At 35.3% G+C, this 22029-nt stretch overlaps 1 protein-coding gene and 2 pseudogenes across 13 annotated transcripts in view; 1 reads left to right on the forward strand and 2 right to left on the reverse strand.

The window, feature by feature from the left end:
• LOC145265357 (plexin-A4-like) overlaps window positions 1–22029 on the reverse strand; it is a 1096693-nt gene that overhangs the window by 405678 nt on the left and 668986 nt on the right. The gene's annotated exons all lie outside the window — the stretch shown is intronic.
• On the reverse strand, window positions 2910–3026 carry LOC145265927 (5S ribosomal RNA; annotated as a pseudogene).
• LOC145265834 (U2 spliceosomal RNA) lies at window positions 9892–10056 on the forward strand (annotated as a pseudogene).

Consider the following 22029-nt stretch of genomic DNA (forward strand, 5'->3'; position numbering starts at 1 on the left):
TAGCTCATTCTGGCTGGCCGATTTTATTTTCAAACTTCGCCTCAGGGCTTCGGGTTCGATCCTACCCCCCGGCTTCTTTTTTATTTAACAGCACACACACCTCCAAACACCCGGGCAACGCCGGGTACCCCCGCTAGTCTATAATATAAATCTTACCTGTCTGTTTTAATGTATGTATGTATGTATGTATGTATGTATGTATGTATGTATGTCTGCCTAAAACTTTCGACAGAGGTAACGGATTTTCACAAGATCGATATCATTTTGAAGCTCTCGGGCGACAAATATCGAAAAATTGACTAAAAACATTAATTCCTTCAACCTCAACTAGACACTTTTCTACAAAGAGGGGTCGCTTTTTGCCGATATTTTCGAAAGTCATCCCCCCTTTTCGATTGAGTAAATTTAAACCTTCACCACCTCCGGTTTGGCGATGATGTCACTTTTTTTTCCTCCTTCACGGTATGGGTTCGAGCCCGCCTGCCTGCCTAATACCACTTTTTTTTTTTTTTTTTTTTTTTTTGCTCAACACACCTCCAAACAACCGGGAAACGCCGGGCAACCAGGCTAGTTTGAAAAAAAAAAAAAATTCCGCAAAAACTTTCTTGTCAACCTTATATATATATATATATATATATATATATATATATATATATATATTAGTGTTGGGACGATTTTTCATAATCGAGAATCAGAAAAATCTGAAGATTTGGTGGAATCGGAAAATTGATGCCTATTTTCCGATGCCAAAACGATTCTTTTGTCTTTTTTATTTGACTTTGTTTAGACCGAAATCTTCCATTACTGGTGAAAATGATAAAAAAATAAATATTTATTGATTGATTTTAAAATACCAATAAAGCTAAAATCGATAGATCATCCCCCACAAGTGTAAATTGACGTTTAGGAAAATACGTGCATATTTAACATGTGTTTTATACGAAAATACGTGCATATTTAACATGTGTTTTATACGAAAATACGTGCATATTTAACATGTGTTTTATACGAAAATACCTGCATATTTTACATGTGTTTTATACGAAAATACCTGCATATTTTACATGTGTTTTATACGAAAATACCTGCATATTTAACATGTGTTTTATACGAAAATACCTGCATATTTAACATGTGTTTTATACGAAAATACGTGCATATTTAACATGTGTTTTATACGAAAATACGTGCATATTTAACATGTGTTTTATACGAAAATACCTGCATATTTTACACGCGTTTTATACGAAAATATGTGCATATTTAACATGTGTTTTATACGAAAATACCTGCATATTTAACATGTGTTTTATACGAAAATACCTGCATATTTAACATGTGTTTTATACGAAAATACCTGCATATTTTACACGCGTTTTATACGAAAATACGTGCATATTTAACATGTGTTTTATACGAAAATAACTGCATATTTTACATGTGTTTTATACGAAAATACGTGCATATTTAACATGTGTTTTATACGAAAATACCTGCATATTTTACATGTGTTTTATACGAAAATACCTGCATATTTTACATGTGTTTTATACGAAAATACCTGCATATTTTACATGTGTTTTATACGAAAATATCTGCATATTTAACATGTGTTTTATACGAAAATACCTGCATATTTAACATGTGTTTTATACGAAAATACCTGCATATTTAACATGTGTTTTATACGAAAATACCTGCATATTTAACACGCGTTTTATACGAAAATACCTGCATATTTAACATGTATTTTATACGAAAATCGGGGCAAATAACAATCTTATAGTTAATTTATTTGAGATTTGTAAAGAATCGGAATCGGTAATTGTATCGGTTGGTTGGTTGTTTTTCTTTTACGGCATATCAACCCTTTTCAGGTTATTTAATGCCGAATCCAAAGATTTTCAAGAAAATTTTTTTAATACAATATATTTGTTGTTTTCAAGTCGGTTTCTATTTAACCCATAGTTGGGGCCCTAACAGGTACTACCACTCCGGGTCAGAGGGGACCTGGGAGCTACGGCAATTAAAGGGTGACTCCACACTCCCCAAAGCCCGCAAGCTGGGGCCTCACCACTGGATATAGTTTAAGGTCATATCCAGGACCGGAATTGTATCGGAATCGGAAATTTAGCACGAAATCGATAATTGCATCGGAATCTAACCATCACACACACACACACACACACACACACACATTTTTTTTCACTCACGCGTATTTAAGCAATGAAGCAAAGCCCACTATTGCATCGGAATCTTACCATCACACCATCACACACACACACACACACACACACATATTATTACCGCTTTATCGGTTTTAGTTACACATGTTTTCTGTAACCGGATAGTATCAACGATCCAGCAACTTCGCCAGACTTGAACAGAAGTGGTTATTATGATTTGGAAAGACAATATTAGAGGATGAGGATGAAAAAAAAAAAAAAAGAGGTTGGAGAAATCTCAATTTTGATTTGACATCATTTAAGTTTTAAGACTTAATAATTGAATAAAAACATCAAACAAGATCAGTTTAAAAACTTTAGCCAGATAGACACGGATTTCGAGTGTTGATATGATCCGGTAACAGAAACATATGTAATTAAAACAGATAAAACGGTAATAAAATATATATATTTGCTCTGCAATAGTATTGAGCACCTTTTTAGGTTTTTACTAATTACTAGTTCTGCTATATATATATATATATATATATATATATATATAATAAAGGCTTCCTTCAGTCTTGACAGACTATGGATACCCACGGTAAGGGTGCCTGCGCGTGAAATTTTTGCGGCAAGAGTTGCGCAATCACCAACCACACCTCTCCTGGGTCAACATTGTTGAATACCAGTGGCAAACGGAGGTTCAGGACGACTGGAAACAATACCGAGATAAGCGGAAAGCACATACAGCGCCTAGAATTCCCAAATGGTCACCCATCTGGTATTAGCCAGGCTCAACGTTGCTTAACTTCGGTGATATGACGGGAACCGGTGTGTCAACGCGATTATGCCATATATATATATATATATATATATATATATATATATATATATATATACATACTGTTTTGTGTGATTGAATGAATTCAAACTCACGCAAAGAGACAAATAAAAACCAATAGGAGAGTGTATATTGGATATGTGTGTGTGTGTGTGTGTGTGTGTGTGTGAGTGTGTGAGTGTGTGAGTGTGTGAGTGTGTATACTATAATACTAAAAAAATAGTACGTCTTAAAGAGATCAAAGTTCCAAGAACAATATTGAATCGTCCACTTGTCTGTTACTGTCTGCCATTTCTGGCAGGAAAAAAGGAGCGGAGTCAGAATCGAAGTGACGGAATGATAAAAAGCCAAAGTTGAAATCTCCAAGCCTCGAAGACGTCGGCCAAAACGTGTTCCTGTGTTATGAGCACAATACATTTGGCTGTGCTTCAGAAAAAAAAAAGGTAATAAAATTTTTTTTTTAAATAAGGACAAGGGTTTGGGTTTCTGCCAGGGAAATGGCTTTGATGTAACGAGACGTAAGGTCCGGCACTGCACGCATTGGCCAGAAAGTTTTACCCATTGACAGCTCATGCACCGAAATTCTTTTTTATGTAGACATCTTTGTCAATAGCGGAAAGAATGGCGAACTGTTCGGATGTCCAACCGATAAGGAATCGTGAGTTACATTTCATACTGTTTTTTTTTTTTCTTTTGGAAAGAATTAAACCTACAATGATTAGAGGATTATCGCTGAAAACTGATTGTTATAAACGCCTTTATCCGTTGCGCCACTGGTTCACGTGGACAAGTTTAGTCTAATCTTGTTTAGATGCGTAGTTTTGGAATGTGTGCACATGTGTGTGTGTATATATATATATATATATATATATATACACACACACACATGGTGAGAATATTGGAAAGTAGCGGGACCTGTGGAAATTCCACAGGGGACTTATATGTAATATATTGATGTTGGCATTCTGTAGATGTTCAGTGTAAATGGAAACGCTCTGGTATTATTGTAGCTCTTTTGTTAAAACTGTAAAAGTATTTATCTAAGCTAGTATGAACGCCCGACAAAGCCCGGTCGTAGAGTACGCTTAAATATATCTTAATTCTTGTAGATTTCGTAAATATTATTATAGAGTTAATGTTCTATCGATTTTTATATATTATAAAGTTGTGATTTCAAAAATAAAAAAAATATATTCATATGATTTGGGTCCATCAGATTAAATCGAAACCGAAATGAAAACTTATGGAAAAAAAAAAAACATATGTACATATCCATATAACTTGAGTTCCTTCAGCCATAATCGAAACCGAAACCAAAACTTATGAAGAATTCTTGATAAAATCATTTATAAAAAAAACTAGACTACTGGAGTACCATCAGTTATAATGGAAACCGAAACCAAAACTTATTAAAATTATTTATGACAAGAAATGGATATCGTATTAATATAGAGATAATATTCCAACGAGATAGAGAGATAAAAAAAAAGGAAGAAGTCTTACAATAAAGAGGAAACGTTGACGAACACACAACTTGGTTTGTTCCTTTTTTGTTAATCTGTTTTATCTGTTTATACTTACATATATATGATGTCAGCAAATTTGTTTTCGAACATTGCAATTACTTGATATAGCACACAAAAAAAAGAGATATACAGAAACACGAAAACAAATCAGTGATGGGCCGCACGAAGGTGGCTTTTAAGCCCTGCCAAACTCTGGCATTCTTTGGCACACATTGTGCAGACATGTGCGCCACTAGCAGCACGTTCTTGATGGTCACTTCTATGTATAATCAAATGCTGCTTCAAACCACCTGCTGTTTTGTACGTCCGCCCGCAGTTGACAAAGGTTAGATCTGGCAACACAAAACTGCATTGTGGCCCACTGCGCTGATGAGTAGTCTTACATATATATTTACACACTTATATGTGTGTGTGTGGATGTGTACATGTGTGTAAATACCTAGATATACGTAATTAAACAATATTGCTCTGAAGTTAAATGATCACGTCTGCATAAATATATATATATATATATATATATATATATATGCAAATGTATGTGCGTGTGTATCAACAAAATTATTTTATCGGGCAATAATTAAGTATTTATTCATTCCCCCCCCCCCCAAATTCAGAAGATTCGATAATTTGACGGTCCGTTTCGTGCACACACAAACAGTTATGCATAAATTTATACATCCGTAGATTTTGATATATGCAAACTCTTCAGCAGTCATAAAATCGTTTCTGCTGCCTTACATTTCTCGAAAATGTCTTTATAGATACCCCCCTCTTTATCTCTCCCTCTCCATTTTTTTTTTTACTTAAACCCTATCTTTTCTCATTTATTTTTCTCCCAAATATATTCAGCAGCCGAGAGTTAATCTTGCTAGAAACAAAGGTCACTACTGCTGACAAACAATGCTTTTCTACAAATATTTCCATTTTCACGAGAAAAATTTAATTGTATTGATTTTTGTGAATAAAAAATTAACAGGCTGCCCGGCATTGCCCGGTCGTAAAGTACGCGTAAATATGATGTTTTGATTAATGCAGATGTCGTATTTAATATTATATTGGACCCAGGTAATGATTTAAAAAGTAAAAAACACAAAAAAAATATGACTCGTACGCTACCATGAGAATTGAAACCAAAACGTTTAGCTTACAATTTACTTTTCCCTTTAACGTTAATGCCTGAGCTATGAAGACACATTTGCTGCAAAACTAAAAATTAAAACATGAACTAATAGCTATTACGTTACACATGCATATTCGTAATGCCGTCGTTCGACCATCACCTGGCAAATTCCACTCCTTTTAATTTTCACACTTTTGCACCGACTTTCACCGGCTAAAACCCAAATATAAGGTTTCGCATGGGTTCGAAAAACCTATATATTAAGTTTCATGTCTGTAGACTAAAAACTGACAGAAGAGTTTGGTAGGCAAAATTTTTTAAATAAAAATATATACGCATACATAAATATATATAGAAAGAGGTGTGTGTTTACTATAACCTTTTTACGCAAATATTACGCAAGTATAAATCATGTAGAATATCTGCATGAATATAATTACACGTAATAGTTAACTAAAGATGATCATCCCATGAGAAAACCGGAAAAAACTAATAGGGAATTAATTAAAATGAATGCTGAAAAGAATATGCAAATTAGCTAGATTGTTTGCTTGTGAATGCAATTCCACGACTCATATATAATACAGTTGTAATTTCTTTTTAAATAAATAGAAAAAAGTTTTTTTTTAATATGAATAAAAATTATAAGCGTATAGATTATTCCACGTTAATTCCATTTGAAACCTACAAAATAACCCGTACATGGTTGATATAGCATGCAACCAATGAAAACTCCCCATCTCCTACTCTCTCTCACCTCTTTCTCTGCCTTCTCCCTTCTCTTCACCTGCCCCCTTCTGTTTTGTTCCTTTTTTTTCTTTACTTCTCTTCCCCCTTCTCTTCTCCATTCTCTTTATCTCCCCCCTCTCCCCCTCACCTTTTACATTTGTTTCTCTCCCCCGTCTCTCTCTCTCTCTCTCTATTTATACTTGTTCCTGTCTTCTATCTACCCCTCCTCATTTTTCGCTGGTAAATCTCTTATTATCAACATCCCCTCCGCTATTCTTTCTCCTACTCCTTGGTCCGTCTTCTCCCCTCTCTTCCCCACTCCTTCTTTCACTCCTTTCTCTTCCTCCCTTTTTTTTTCTCTTTCCTTGTCTTCTCCTCCTCACCTCATTTCTTTTTCCCTTCTCCCTCCCCATTCTTCTCTTCCTTTTTCCCCCCTCTCTCTCTCATCTTTCCCATCACGCCTCTTTTCTCTCCCCCTTCTCTCCCCCCTCCCATCTCTTTCCTTTCTTCCTTTTCTTTCTCCTTTCTCCCATGGTCCTGGATATGACCTTAAACTATATCCGATGGTGAGGCCCCAGCTTGCAGGCCTTAGGGAGTGTGGAGCCACCTTTTAATTGCCATTGCTCCCAGGTCCACTCTGACCCGCAGTGGAAGTACCTGTTGGGGTCCAAACTATGGGTTAAATAGAATACGACTTAAAAAACAAATATTCTATATTAAAAAAATTTTTCTTCAAAATCTTTGGATTCGGCATTAAATAACCTGAAAAGGGTTGATGTGCCGTAAAACAAAATAACCAACCAACCAACCAACATCTCTCTTATATTCCCTTCTCTTTCCCCTATCACATCTTTTTTCCTGCTGTCTCTTCCTTCTTATCGCTTTCCCTCTCTTTCTCACATCTCCCTTCCCTATTCAGTTCTGTCTGTCTCCCTCTCTCTCTTCCTCCATTCTCTATCTACGCCCTCCTTTTTCCATGGTCAATATCTTAATATCAATGTCTCCTTGCCATTCGCTCTCCTACTTCTTTTTCTGCATTCTCTCTTCCTCCCACTTCCTTCTCTTCTTTTTCCTTCTTTACTCTTTTTCTCTCACTCTTATTTCTTCTTTTTTAACGCTGTCTCTTCCCTTTTCACTCCTCCCACTCTTTCCAACGTCTTACATCTGCCTCACGCCATCTCCCTTCTCTCTTCAATTTTCTCTCTCCCTCTCTCTTATCTACGACCTCCCTTTTCCCCGGTAAATCTCTTCGTATCAATGTCGTTTCGCCATTCCCTCTCCTTTCTATTCACCCGCTTCTCCCTCCTCTCTTCCCTCTTTTTTCTTTCCTTTTTTTTTCCTCCCCTTTTTCTCTTTTACAATCCCGTCTCTACTCTCTTATCTCTTTCCTTTTCACCTCTCCTTCTCTCTTTCTAACGTCTTACATCTGCCTCTCACCATCTCCCTTCTCTCTCTCTCTCTTCACACTTTCTCCGTCTCGCCCCCCCCCCCCTCATTTTGCCCCTGGTAAATCTCTTAATACCAATATCCCTCTGCCATTAAATACTCTACGCTCATCCACTCGTCCTTTAATAACCCAACATCCCCCTCCTCCCGAACTTCGATTATCGATAGATTTATACGCTCATAGCAGATGTTCGATAAGCTTTTGCTTCCCAAACTTCTCTCCGCAAAAACACGCACTGCCTCAATTGTTCCGTGGCAAATGGAAGAATTCCCTCTTTACGAACGTATTATCCATTGACCATTTTTTTTTGGTTTGTTTTTACTTTCTTGTCTCATTGTCGTCCGCGTTAGGTTTTTTATTATCGGCTGCAGAAGAAGCCCCCACCTCATCGAAACCGTGTAATACAATGAAAATAAAATGAAGTGCTGTGTACATTATATATATATATATATATATATATATATATATATATATATATATATATATATATACTAGCGTTTCAGCCCGGCGTTGCCCGGGTGTTTGGAGGTGTATGCTGAGCAAAAAAAAAAAAAAAAAAAAAAAGAGTAAATTTTTTTTTAATTTGACCCCTATTATGACCCCTTAAAATTTATAGTTTCGGGCTCAAATCACTTTATTAAATTAGATCCACGTTCAAGGAACCTATATCTAAAATTTCAAGTGTCTTCTAGACCCAAAATTGTCGGAGGAGTTTGGTAGAGTTCTTAAAGGTCAAATCGTTGAAATTTGACCCCTTAACAGCCAAATTTCTGGCTGACATCCGTCACATCGATTTTCCCAAATCTCAGTACCCGGTATTTCAAATTTCGAGTCTATAGACTAAAAATTGACAGAGTTATTGCGTAGGGAAATATACACAGACAGACAGACAGACAGGTTCACTTTTATAGATATATAGATATATATATATCTATATCTCAAAGCAACCCGATGTTGCCCGGAAAGGAAGACATTCCTTATCTATATGCATATGCAGCGCTTGAATAAAACACACAAGGATGGAATACTGTTGCCATATCTGGGCAGGAGCTGCCAAAACACAGCCTATCATGCCTTGACAGAGTACAAAATAGACTTCGTGGTTTAGTGGGGGATGCCCTTTTCTCTACCCTGCAACCTCTCTCCCACAGAAGAGACGTTGCGAGCCTATCCTTGTTTTATCGTTATTTCCATGGCAGGTGCTCGTCTGAACTCCAATCCCTGGTCCCCCCTCGCCAATCTTTCACGAAAAACACCCGTCTAGCTGAATCCACTGTGAAAAATTTCCCCCACTCTATATCTGTGCCTAAATCAAAACGCAAATTTCATGAACAAAGCTTCTTTCTTAGAACTGCACGCATGTGGAACTCTGTTCCGTCTGCCTGCTTTCCTCCGGACTACAACTTGGATGTGTTCAAGTCCAATGTTAACAAATTCCTAATGAACCGCCCCCTTAAGTAAACACTTCATCAAATCTCCACACTAACGTAATGTACTTGCAATAACCCTTATCCCTGAGTGGCTTCCGGGCCTTGATAAGTGGTGATCACTATGTAAAAAAAAAAAAAACACACACACACGCAATAAACGCAATATTTATAATTTCGAAACCATCACTAAAATATGGGCACTTCTCGAGTGTTAGACTCTTTTTCTCAGATATATAAGGGGCTCCTTCAGTCTTTGACAGAATATAGATACTCACAAAGGAGTGTCTGCGCGTGAATTTTTTGTGGCAGGAGGTGTATAATCTTCAACTACACGTCTCCTGAGTCGACATTATTGAATACCAGTGGCAAGTGAAATGTACAAGACGACTGGAAACAAATGCCGAGATAAGCGGAGAGCAGATACAGCGTCTAGAATTTCCAAATGGTCACTCAACTGGTACTAACCAGGCTCAATGTTGCTTAACTTCGGTGATCTGACGAGGACCGGTGTGTCAACGTGATTTTGCCGTAATATATAGGTTATCCACATGCAGTACTTTTCTTTGTATTACAACTTATCGGTGCGGCTAGACTAGCACATTTCACAAGCCAAGGATTGAACCTACAACCATCGCGTTCTTGGCCTTTTGGTCAAGATCAAAGTGTAGTATCTGTTCCGGCAGATACTGCAAGCTATGACTAGCTATGACTAGCAAAGATCAGATGTGGGGGCAACCCCACATGCCTGACCTTTAACCAGCTCCCATTTCCCACCTCTCGGGAGCTGGTCCCCTTTTTCCATTCCCCCTCCCTTCACTCCTCACATTAAAAATTGGCCTTGTGCCTAATTTGCTCGGTGGGGGAGCAAATAAATACCATCTGTTCCGGCAGATGCTGCACTTAAGATAATTTGTACCAGTCAATGGAGGGGAAACCCTCTATACTGGGACAATTATTATTTTTGGTAACCAGAGTGCCCCCTTTTTGCCTACTTTTAGGGGAGCTGGTTTTTACCTCACATTAAAAACGGCCTTGTGCCTAATTTGCTCAGTGGGGGAGCAAATAAATACCATCTGTTCAGGCAGATACTGCAAGCAAAGACCAGATGTGGGGAAAACCCCACATACCGGACCTTTAACCAGCTCCCATTTCCCACCTCTCGGGAGCTGGTCCCCTTTTTCCCTTCCCCCTCCCTTCACTCCTCACATTAAAAATCGGCCTTGTGCCTAATTTGCTCGGTGGGGGAGCAAATAAATACCATCTGTTCCGGCAGATGCTGCAAGCTATGACTAGCTATGACTAGCAAAGACCAGATGTGGGGGAAACCCCACATGCCTGACCTTTAACCAGCTCCCATTTCCCACCTCTCGGGAGCTGGTCCCCTTTTTCCCTTCCCCCTCCCTTCACTCCTCACATTAAAAATCGGCCTTGTGCCTAATTTGCTCGGTGGGGGAGCAAATAAATACCATCTGTTCCGGCAGATACTGCAAGCTATGACTAGCTAGGACTAGCTATGACTAGCAAGGACCAGATGTGGGGGCAACCCCACATGCCTGACCTTTAACCAGCTCCCATTTCCCACCTATCGGGAGCTGGTCCCCTTTTTCCCTTCCCCCTCCTTTCACTCCTCACATTAAAAATCGGCCTTGTGCCTAATTTGCTCGGTGGAGGAGCAAATAAATACCATCTGTTCTTCAGATGCTGCACTTCATTTTCTTGTTCTCTTTCGGTGGAGGAGAAATCCTTCTCGACTGAGACAATTTTTATTTTTGTACCTTTTCTCCACGTTAAAAAACGACCCTGGTGTCTAACTCTGTCCCGTGGGGAGGCATAGTAAATAGGTACAACCATCGCGTTGATAGTAGGCAGTTTTACCCATGGTATCAGTGCTTGTAAATGACCTAAACAAATGTTCATTTCAATAAACACTTGCCCACTAATCTAACACACACACACACACACACACATTATATAAATTACAATAAGTTTACAAAGGTAATCAAAATTGTAAACTTAAAATATATTATAAATATTAAAGAGTTAATATTTACAAGTAAAATAAACTCAGCCAGATGTAAAAGCTCAATAAAACCGAAAAGGAAATAGAGCTTATAATATGAACAGATGATTAATAAAACATGTTAAAAGACATCTTGAAAAAGAGTTAAAACATATTTAATTTTAAAAAAGAAGCACAAGATAAGTGGATAGTCCTTAATCCGTGGAGTTTCGAAGAAATACTCTCCTTCTCATCAGAGGGTAGGAATTAGCAAAATGCAGGATCGGATTTTGCATATAAAAGTATTTAATGAAACTACAAGTAAGTCACAGATCTTACTTGGTTAAAAAAAGGGTGAGGTAAGGGGAACAGGAGGCAAAAGAAAAATAATAAAAAGATTTCACATGAATGGATAGTCCGGTGAAGGGTAAAAATCCAAAAATGGTAAAATCCAAAACGGTCGAATTTAAAATTTCAATCCAATGGGTAAATTCCAAATGGTTCAAAATAATCCAAAAGGCAGAGTTCCTTGGAAAAAGGCGCAAATAGAATGAATTCCAAATCATTAAAAGAAAAGTACTGGAGAGAATATTTAAAAACACGTCTGTCAAGGCTGGATGAATCAAAAAAAAAAAAAAAAAAAAAAAAAATTATAAGTTCTATTTCCTTTTCGGTTTTATTGAGCTTTTACATCTGGCTGAGTTTATTTTACTTGTAAATATTAACTCTTTAATATTTATAATATATTTTAAGTTTATCATTTTGATTACCTTGGTAAACTTATTGTAATTTTGCCCGAGTGTTTGTTTCCGGGACGGGGGGGGAAAGTTTTAAAAAATGTTATGGTAGGTAAGTAGGAAGGATCAAACCCGGAGTCATGAGTAAAAGTAGGAAAATAAAGTGAAAAAAAAAACAAAAACATCTGCAACGTTAACAGTTCGGCCACCAAGAAAAGTCCATTCCAGTTGTTTAGGAAAAAAAAAAAAAAACGACTACGGTAGGTCGGCGCGAACGTGAAAATATAATGTGAATTGTCCAGCACGCTAACCACTACGCCACAGAGCACTGCAGCTTAGTTTAGTGATTTTAAATAACTTCACATGAAAGAACTACGAAGCCAAACCGGTGTTCTCTTCTCAACTGTTCCTTGTGAACGATCCCCAAACGGTGTTAAGTGGTGGCAGGGTGAGGAGGAATTTATTAGAGAGAAAATATTTTACCACTTCCATTGAACTTAACCGATTTTGGCCGTGATTTCTCAGCAGAAAAAGTATAGAAATCTAAGATTATCGAGGAATTTGAGAAATAATAAGCCTATAACACACCTCAGATATTGTTCTGCCGTTTGTGCATATTATATTTGCATGAAATATCTTGATTTTTAATCCTATTAATGCCAAAATCAGACGGGAAAAAATGAGTTCATTTTATTTATATAGAGAAGATATATATACATACAGCATAACCACGTTAACACACCGGTTTCCGTCAGATCACCAAAGTTAAGCAACGTTAAGACTGGTAAGTACTAAAATGGGTGACCATTATGGAATTCCAGGCGCTGTTTGTGCTCTCCCCATATCTTAATATTGTTTCCTATCAGTCTTTGGCCTCTCCTTGCCATTGGACCAAAGCAGTGCCAATTCAGGAGAAGTGTGGTTGATGATTACGAACCTCTTGCCTCACAATTACACGCGTAGCTACGCTTACAGAGGTGTCCATTGTCTCTTGAGACTGAACGGAGGCAGTTTACAAAATATATAATTTTATGTATCTGTTTTTAGTATTTAATTCGACGATGCTCATTACATAAGTAGAACTAGGTAGTAAGTTTTGAAAATATATATGGTATTTAAGCTACGCAGAAATTTTGTTTGGAGAATTTACACAAGAATGATCGATTTCTAGTATTCAGGATAATTCATAAACGAAATACTGAATAGACAATCGATTTGCATAATTAGACTTTTTCTTTTCATGCAATTTTTTTTATTTCAATACCGATTTATACATTGTTTTTCCTTTCTAGACCGATTTATGCGTTTGTTTTCCTTTCTAGACAGATTTATACGTTTTTTCTTCTTTCTAGACCGATTTATACGTTTTTTCTTCTTTCTAGACCGATTTATACGTTTTTTCTTCTTTCTAGACCGATTTATACGTTTTTTCTTCTTTCTAGACCGATTTATACGTTTGTTTTTACATATGACGAGATCCCTGGCGACACCAGATGATCTTGCTTTTCAAATAGAGGAAGAGAAGATGGGAGAGGAAAAACAGCTGTTTATGATATTCCTGTCCACCAGAAAAGAGTAAATATTTCAATGAGAAAAGAAAATATAAGATCTGATAATATGATTCGTGGAACAAGAGATTGTTTTTCTAGTTGGATTTGGTAAAAAAAAAAAAAAAAAAAATGAATTTTAACTACTAATTGAGTGAGACAGGTACAATGACTTGGGTTCAGGAGGTCTGCTCTGGTGTCTGTGGGGTGTTGTCGTTTGGGCCCACCTGTTGTGTTTAACTGCCAGATCACCAGCCAGTGATGGGTTGGTTGGACAGATAAATAAATTGAACCTAGGGAGAGATATGGTCACGAAAGATGAAGAAGAGAGAAAAGAAAGAGAAAATGAAAAGAATAAAATAATGAGTTCACAAGAGAAGAACAAGAATAAGAGAATGGAAAAGAGAAGAATAACTCCAAAAAGGTGGAGGGAGGAATTTCTGATTTGATAAAAACGATTGTCTTTTCTAGAATAGGGTTCAGAGTCCTTTTTTACTGACTGGCATCGAGACGTACACATCGCTCTCACCCCGCCAGGGGGGGTCGAACTATCCATAAGAGCTAAGTTGAAAAGCTCTTGTTCTTAGCTGGGAAATTGATTAATGGAACTTAAGTATGCAACCTGCATCATGAAGCTTGAATCAAAGAACTCGACTAAACAAGTGTAAAACGATTCTTTGTTTCGTTATATAAAAATGTCCCAGAGTTTTTCCTTGTTTCTCGATTGCCGGCCTGAAATGAAGATGCAGTTTATTTCAGGTATGCCCTGACGCCAGATGATGAAGGAGACCGACTGGATCCAGCACAAAGCCAAAGTGACGGCCGAAATCGACAGTGTTGCCACACGGACTTAGGGTCATGCACATTTCGCGTGCCCTGAACAGCAGAAGAGATTTTCCAGTGACCAGTGAGCGTCTGGTCACCCTTGAGGGGTCTACCACTAGTCAAGTAAGAATGTAGCCCTGCTGGGTTGCATCTATGGTCCTGTGAGCTGGGAGCGACGAACACGGCCAGAAGTACATCACAAGTATGCTCCATTGAACAAGGATAGCGATGGATGCGGCCCGGCCCTCGGACGAGGTAGGGTTATATTATATATAGACCGATTTATACGTTTGTTTTTCTGGACCGATTTATACGTTTTTTTCTAGACCGATTTATCCGGTTTTGTTTTTTTTAAACTTTCTAGATTAAGACGTTTTGTTTATGAATATTCACCGAGTCAGACGTGCTATTTATTAATAATAGAATGAAAACTGCCGAAGGTATTTTTCTCCGTTATATAATTCTACAATGAGAGAGCATCTATCACAAAAAATGGCCTTGGACGGTCAAGCGATCAAAAGACAACAAAAAAAACAAAAAAGAAAAATGTGTTGTACGTTACCGAAGATTTGACAAAACGAAAGCAGTGTCGAAGTAAATAACTCACCTGCAAAAGATAAAACAAAAGGTATTTTAATTTTTTAAATTAACAGAAAAACATAAAACAATATAATAAAAATGTTGATGAGCAGTGGTATATAACATTTTATGTATGACGAATTAAGGGACGACAAATGGCTAGGTGTGTCAGAAATTTCGTGAAAAATATTGAATAATTCCACCCCGTCTTTCTAAGCTTATAACGCCTTGAAAAATATAATTCAAGCCCTAATTTTTTTTTCAATTAAAGGAGCAAAGACCAAGGTTTCATTACAAAAAAAAAAAAAAAAAAAAAAAAAAATGGTTTTAAACTTCGGACTTTACAGGTAAATTTCTAAAAAACAACTTTTTTTTGTTTTAAATTTGAATATATTATTTATTGATCTTTTATCTTTACTTTGTGATATATAAGACTTTGGTGAGTAAATTAATTATTTACTATTTAATAGACATTTCAAAATGGGAGGCGTGAATTATTCCACCCCCTGTCTTTCCAAGCTTATAACTACTCGAAAAATGTAATTCAAGCTCTAATTTTTTTTTCAATTCAAGGAGCAAGGACCAAGGTTTCATAAACAACGTAGTTTAAAAAAAAAAGGTTTTAAACTTCGGACTTTACAGGTAAATTTATAAAAAAATACTACTTTTTTTTGTTTTAAATTTGAATATATTATTTATTGACCTTTTCTCTTTAATTTGTGATATATAAAACTTTGGTGCGTAAATTAATTATTTACTTTTTAATAGACACTTGAAAATGGGGGGGGGAAGCCCGAATAAAAAAAAACAAAAAAACGTTTGTCTAAAATATTATATTCGGTTTATTGGAAAGAGCATAACATTTCACATTGACCCTGAAAATATCGTAAACATAGAATGAATAGAAAAATGTTGATAGATTTTTAAAGTTTAAAAAGTGAAAAATATAGAGTTCGTAAAATTCATTACTGTTTAAAAAAAAATTTTTTTATTGCTTTTAAAACAACTTTAATAGTTTATTTTGGAAGTATAATCCATAAAGAAAATAAACAACCCACTTTTAAAAGAGAAATTATGAGTTGTTTTTTTTTTTTATATTTTATTCGCAGTTTCGTGTTAGGGGTGTCAAAAATTCCTACAAAAATTCTGATACACCTAGTTAATGAGTATACGGGCTATAACGTTTTTGCCAGTTTTTAACGGACTAAAACGTCTGACATTATATATTATACAAATGGCTACTGCTGTTTTTTTTTTTTTTTTTTTTTAAATCTTTGTAAAAAAATAAAAACGTTTTTTTTTTTTTTTTTAAATTAATTGGAATTCATTATCGAGATGAGTATTGTTTATTCATTTATTTATTGCGGACTGTTATCCTCATCTTTTTGTTGTTGTTTTCATGACGTTTCGGATAATTATTCCTCTGGCCTTCGTTAAGTGGTTACTACGATGGGATAAGAACTTTGCATCTCCTGATGAATTCTCAGAAATTACTGCCTTCCATAGTTGTTGTCTCACCACATTTTGGCCAACTAACGCTCTGGCCGGCTTTGAGTAGGATTGAACCCGCTATCTTCAGACAATGCTACCTGGAACCATAGAAATTTAATGTTATTATCCACTGTGCCACGGCCCCAATCCTACTCAAAGCCGACCAGAGGTTTTGTTGGGCAAAACATGGGGATACAACGACAACTATGGAAGACAGTAATTGCTGAGGATGCGTTTTAAACTTAGACCTAAATAGCATTCCCTCTGACACAATGGTATTCGATTCTTCTTTTTATATATATGTGACATGATGCGGACTGAGCGATGCCGAGTGACCTTGCTAGTCGACACGAATGCAGAGGAATTCGCACGGCTGAATTCTAATGATGATGATGGTTTGATGTTGTTTTAAACAGAAATGTCTATGGGATTTTGTCAGAAAGAAAAAAAACAAATAATTGTTCTTATCTTATTGCTATTGTAAATCCGTTAACAGCGAAAAGGTTGTTTTCAGACCCTCTGTTTGAGCGATATGAAGAAATCCAGAGATTCTTAAGCTGACAGCTTGGGGTGGGAATCGGGGGTGAGGGGTCGCCACCAGGCATTGGTCGACCTGGAGGTCACTAATAGCTCCTAATTACATAAGGTAACGCCACAGGTATCGGCTATGGGTGCATTTCAATCACAAGCCTATGCACCTGAGCTGAGCTGCACTGGAGGGATTACATATATATATATATATATATATATATATATATATATATATATATACATACATATACTCAGATCATCAAATAATGATTAGATCACTCTGACAGAGGTTAAAAAGCATTTATAAGTGAATGTTCAAATTTCAGCAATATTTCTTGCGATTAACGGTAGCCGAATGGATTAAGTCTTTGCTAATCAAACCAGAGATGGCTTCTGTTGCCGGGTTCGAATCTATCGACTGGTGTTAATCCTGAGACCCTGCACTGATTAGTGTCTGTAGGTATTTAATAATTAATATAGCAAATAATATATATATATATATATATGACTACTTCATTTAATCACATAAATATTCAGAAATTTAATCTTATGTGCAAATTTTCAGTATTTACTTCAACAGTGTTCAGTACATAGGTAGAGCTAGGTAGCAAGTTATAGAAATATATATGGCAACATAGAATATTCCGCGTTTCATCCACGCTAGGATTCGTCAGGCTTAAATATATATATATATATATATATATATATATATATACACACACACACACTAGCAGTTCCACCCGGCTTTGCTCGGGCCCTATATACTGTTCATAAGGTTATGTGCATATGTATATATTAAAAAGTGTGAATATGTAAAGTAATGCCTTTCTGTATAATAGTCTTTCTTAAGTACCATAGACAAAAGACAGACATTTTCACTTTTATAAATAGATTGAATGCGATATATAGTAATGAAAGTATTTAAAAAAAAAAAAAAAAAAAAAAGACTCATGCGCCACCACCGAGAATCGAAACCAAAACGTTCAGCTCACGATTTAGTTTGCCTCTGCCGTCAATGGCTGGGCTATGAAAACATGTTTACTGCAAGGCTAAAAATGGAAACATGAACCAATAGCTATTCCATTATGTATTCGTAATGCCGGCGTTCGACCTTCACTTGGTAAATTTCATTTGTTTGATTTTCACACTTCTGCACCGGTTTTTCCAGGCTAAAACCCAAATATAAAGTTTTGCATAGATTCAAATACCTTATATATGAGGTTGCATGTCTGTAGACCAAAAACTCTAGAAGTTTGGTAGGTAAAATTTGTTAAACAAAAATATATACGTATACATAAATATATATGGAAACAATTTTGTGTTTACTATAAACTTTTCATGCAAATATTATGCAAGTATAAATCATGTAGAATATCTGCATGAATATAATTACACGTAATAGTTAACTCAAGATGATCATCCCATTAGAAATCTGTATCTAACTTAATAACTTGATTTGAGCCCAAAACAAATGTTAATGGGTCAGGGGTCAAAGTTTAAAAAAAGTTGACCGGTTTTTTTTTTCGGGGGGGGGGGGGGTTCAGCATACACCTCCAAACACCCGGGTAACGCCGGGCACCCATGCTAGTTATACATAATAGTTAACTAAAGATGACCATCACATCAGAAAAATGAAAAAAAAAAAACTCGTAGGGAATTAATTAAAATGAATGTTTAAAAGAATATGCAAATTAGCTAGATTGTTTGCTTATGAATGCAGTTCTACAACCCATATATAAGGTGGGCCAAAATAAGGGTCCTACTTTTTAAGTTATTCAAATTTAAAGATAGGACCCTTATTTTTGCCCACCCTGTATAAGAAAATTGTATTTTCTTTTTAAATAAAAAGAAAAGACGGGTTTTAATATGAATAGTAATACATACAAATGAAAACCGAATTGATAGGAGTATAGAAGATCGATATATATATAGTGAATGAATGACAATAGTCTATATTCCAAAGTTCATGATGTTGACCATCTTATAATTTATTCCTTTAATTCAGTTGACATTTCGCATTCTTGACTGCATCTGTTTCGTAGCACGAAATCAACCATTTAATTATTATATTGATTAGTGAATCTATTTTACCCTTAACTCCTCAGAAGAAATAGCAACAATCAATCCGTCAAAAGGAAATAAAGTGTGATTTGACATGATTAAAATCCGGATATTGGAATTCAAAATGGCGTAACGAAAACATATTAAAGGCATTTGCATCATATCGAATATTTACCTATCTATCTATCTATCTATCTATCTATCTATCTCCCCTTTCTCTCCCTTCCTCTATCTATCTCCATCCTTATCTATCTATCGATCTATCTATCTCCATTCCTCCCTCTCTCTATCTCCATCTCTCTCTATATATATATGTCTTTCTCCTTTTCTCTCTCGCAACCTCTGTCTCTATCTCTCTCTCTATATATATATATATGTCTTTCTCCTTTTCTCTCTCGCAACCTCTGTCTCTATCTCTCTCTCTATATATATATATATATGTCTTTCTCCTTTTCTCTCTCGCAACCTCTGTCTCTATCTCTCTTTCTCTCCCTATATATATATATATATATGTCTTTCTCCTTTTCTCTCTCGCAACCTCTGTCTCTATCTCTCTTTCTCTCTCTCTCTCTCTATATATATATATATGTCTTTCTCCTTTTCTCTCTCGCAACCTCTGTCTCTATCTCTCTTTCTCTCTCTATATATATATATATTATATTTCTGTAGAAATATATATTCTTATAATATATTAAAAAAATCCTTATTTAAGAAGCTCAATGTAATTACAGAGCAATTTAGTGAATAAATAACAAAAAACTATATTTCAAAATTCTTGATGTTGACCATCTTATATTTTATTCCTTTAATTCACTTGACATTTACTAATCTTGACAGTATCTGTTTCGTAGCGCAAAATCAATCATTTAATTATTATATCAATCAGTGAATTTATTATGCCCTTAACTCATCAGAAGAAATAGCAACAATCAATCCATCAAAAAGAAATAAAGTGTGATTGGATATGATGCAAATATCTTTAATGTTTCAATTACGCCATTTTGAATTCCAATGTTCGGATTTTAATCATGTCAACTCACACTTTATTTCCTATTGATGGATTGATTGTTGCTATTTCTTCTGATTAGTTAAGGGCAAAATAAATTCAATTTATAGGTATACTCGGTGAAGATTCTGTTTAAGAGAAAAAATAAAACTTATTTATGTTTTCGTGTTACATGAATTGAAGACAAGTGAATGATAAGGTTTTGCCTCTGTTGTTTTTTTTTGTTTTTTTTAAGAAAAAGCAGAGGAAAAGGGGAAATATGGAAGCGGAAAGGCAAGGTGACTATTTTTTCTTTTTTTTTTTTGAAAAAAAGAAGAGTATTTCAAATGATATCAAAGAAAAGCGCGTGCGAAGTCAGACACTAAAAGAACGGTCTCCAATTATTCCAAGAAATAATGTTAAAAACTGTAATTTCGCAACGCCAGAATTAGCGTCACAGAATACAATTGTCTCACAGTAAACATTTTTCAATTATCAACATCTCTAACCTCTTTTTCTATAGGAAAGACACAAACTTACCACAAAAACACAGACACTGAATTATATATACAGTGTGACCCAGATATAAGAGACCAAAACAGACGAAAACGGGATAGAAAAGATTTTCTCTAGTTCCAAATTAGAGCCTGTGTTAATGTATAGTGTACCCCGATATAAGAAACCCGGACATAAGAATGTTGTAAGGTCTTATAGGTACTTTATATCCGGGGTACACTGTATACATATAAAATTATTTACTATGATAATTATTAAATACCTCTGCCGCACTAGAGTTTCATCCTTTTTAGAATCATCAGTGCAGGATGTCACGATTAAAACCAGTCGAGAGATTCGAACCCGGCAACAGAAGTCATGTCTGACTTCATTCGCAAGGACCCAATCCATTTGGCTAGCATCAACCGTGAGAAATACAGTTGAGATTTAAACATTTATTCTTTTTAAATGCTTTTAATGTCAGTCAGAGTGATCTAATCATTATTTGACGATCTGTGCATATGAGCTAAGTTGACCGACTTATTTCAACTTATATTGCTCAATGATAAGAAACAAGTTTTATATATATATATATATATATATATATATATATATATATATATAGTAATTTATAAAATATATATGGCGATTAAGCTACACTGAATATTCGGCGTAGCTTAATCGCCATATATATTTTATAAATTACTAACTAGCTCTACCTACGTATTGAGCACTTTTGAAGTAAATACTTAAAGTTTACGCATAAATCTATACTTTCGTATATTAATTTTATGCGAGTAAATTAAGTAGTTTATATATATATATATAACTTCCAACCGACATTCATCAATATTTCTACAGTTGCAAAGTGATTCCTCTTCAATTTTTTATTAAAGAAACCACCTTCTTTAATCTCCTTATCTATTTTTCCACTAAATTAGTAGTTGTAGAGAAAGATAACGGTATTACAGTTTATAATTTTTATATCATAATAATCCCAAGTTGGTTTATTTTGGATAGTTTTTATCAATATTTTGATGAAATCTTTCCTGTAAATTATTTTGTATGTGTGCACTATGAGGCGGATTAAACCATACGCAATTTCCACGTCTATTTTTCGTGTTATTTTCCATATTTTGTGAGATTCTCATAGTTTTTTTTTAAAAGTTATTATTACTATACCATTTCAAGTTCAAAATGATAATAAAAAAAACAACAATTACGATTAGAGATGCTTTGTTGCCTGTTGGTGGATATTTTAAACTGATTTAGAGGCGATAATATAAGCTGGTTTTAAACGAATTTGTTGCTGCAGACTTTTTTTACCTACTCAATTTGAAGTTATTCCTTTTCAATTGATGTGAACACGACAATATTTCAATTAAAAGTCAAATATGAACAGGTGAAATTATAGAAGAATAAAAAGCCAATAAAATGAGACATAGTTTGTTTAAACAGTTACATTAAATTTAGCTTAAATTTGCAGTTTTTGAAAAAAATTACAAGTGCGGACTTTCT

The sequence above is a fragment of the Euprymna scolopes genome, chromosome 40 (genome assembly GCF_053919585.1).
Source record: "Euprymna scolopes isolate OS-2025 chromosome 40, ASM5391958v1, whole genome shotgun sequence".
NCBI classification, from domain to species: Eukaryota; Metazoa; Mollusca; class Cephalopoda; order Sepiida; family Sepiolidae; genus Euprymna; species Euprymna scolopes.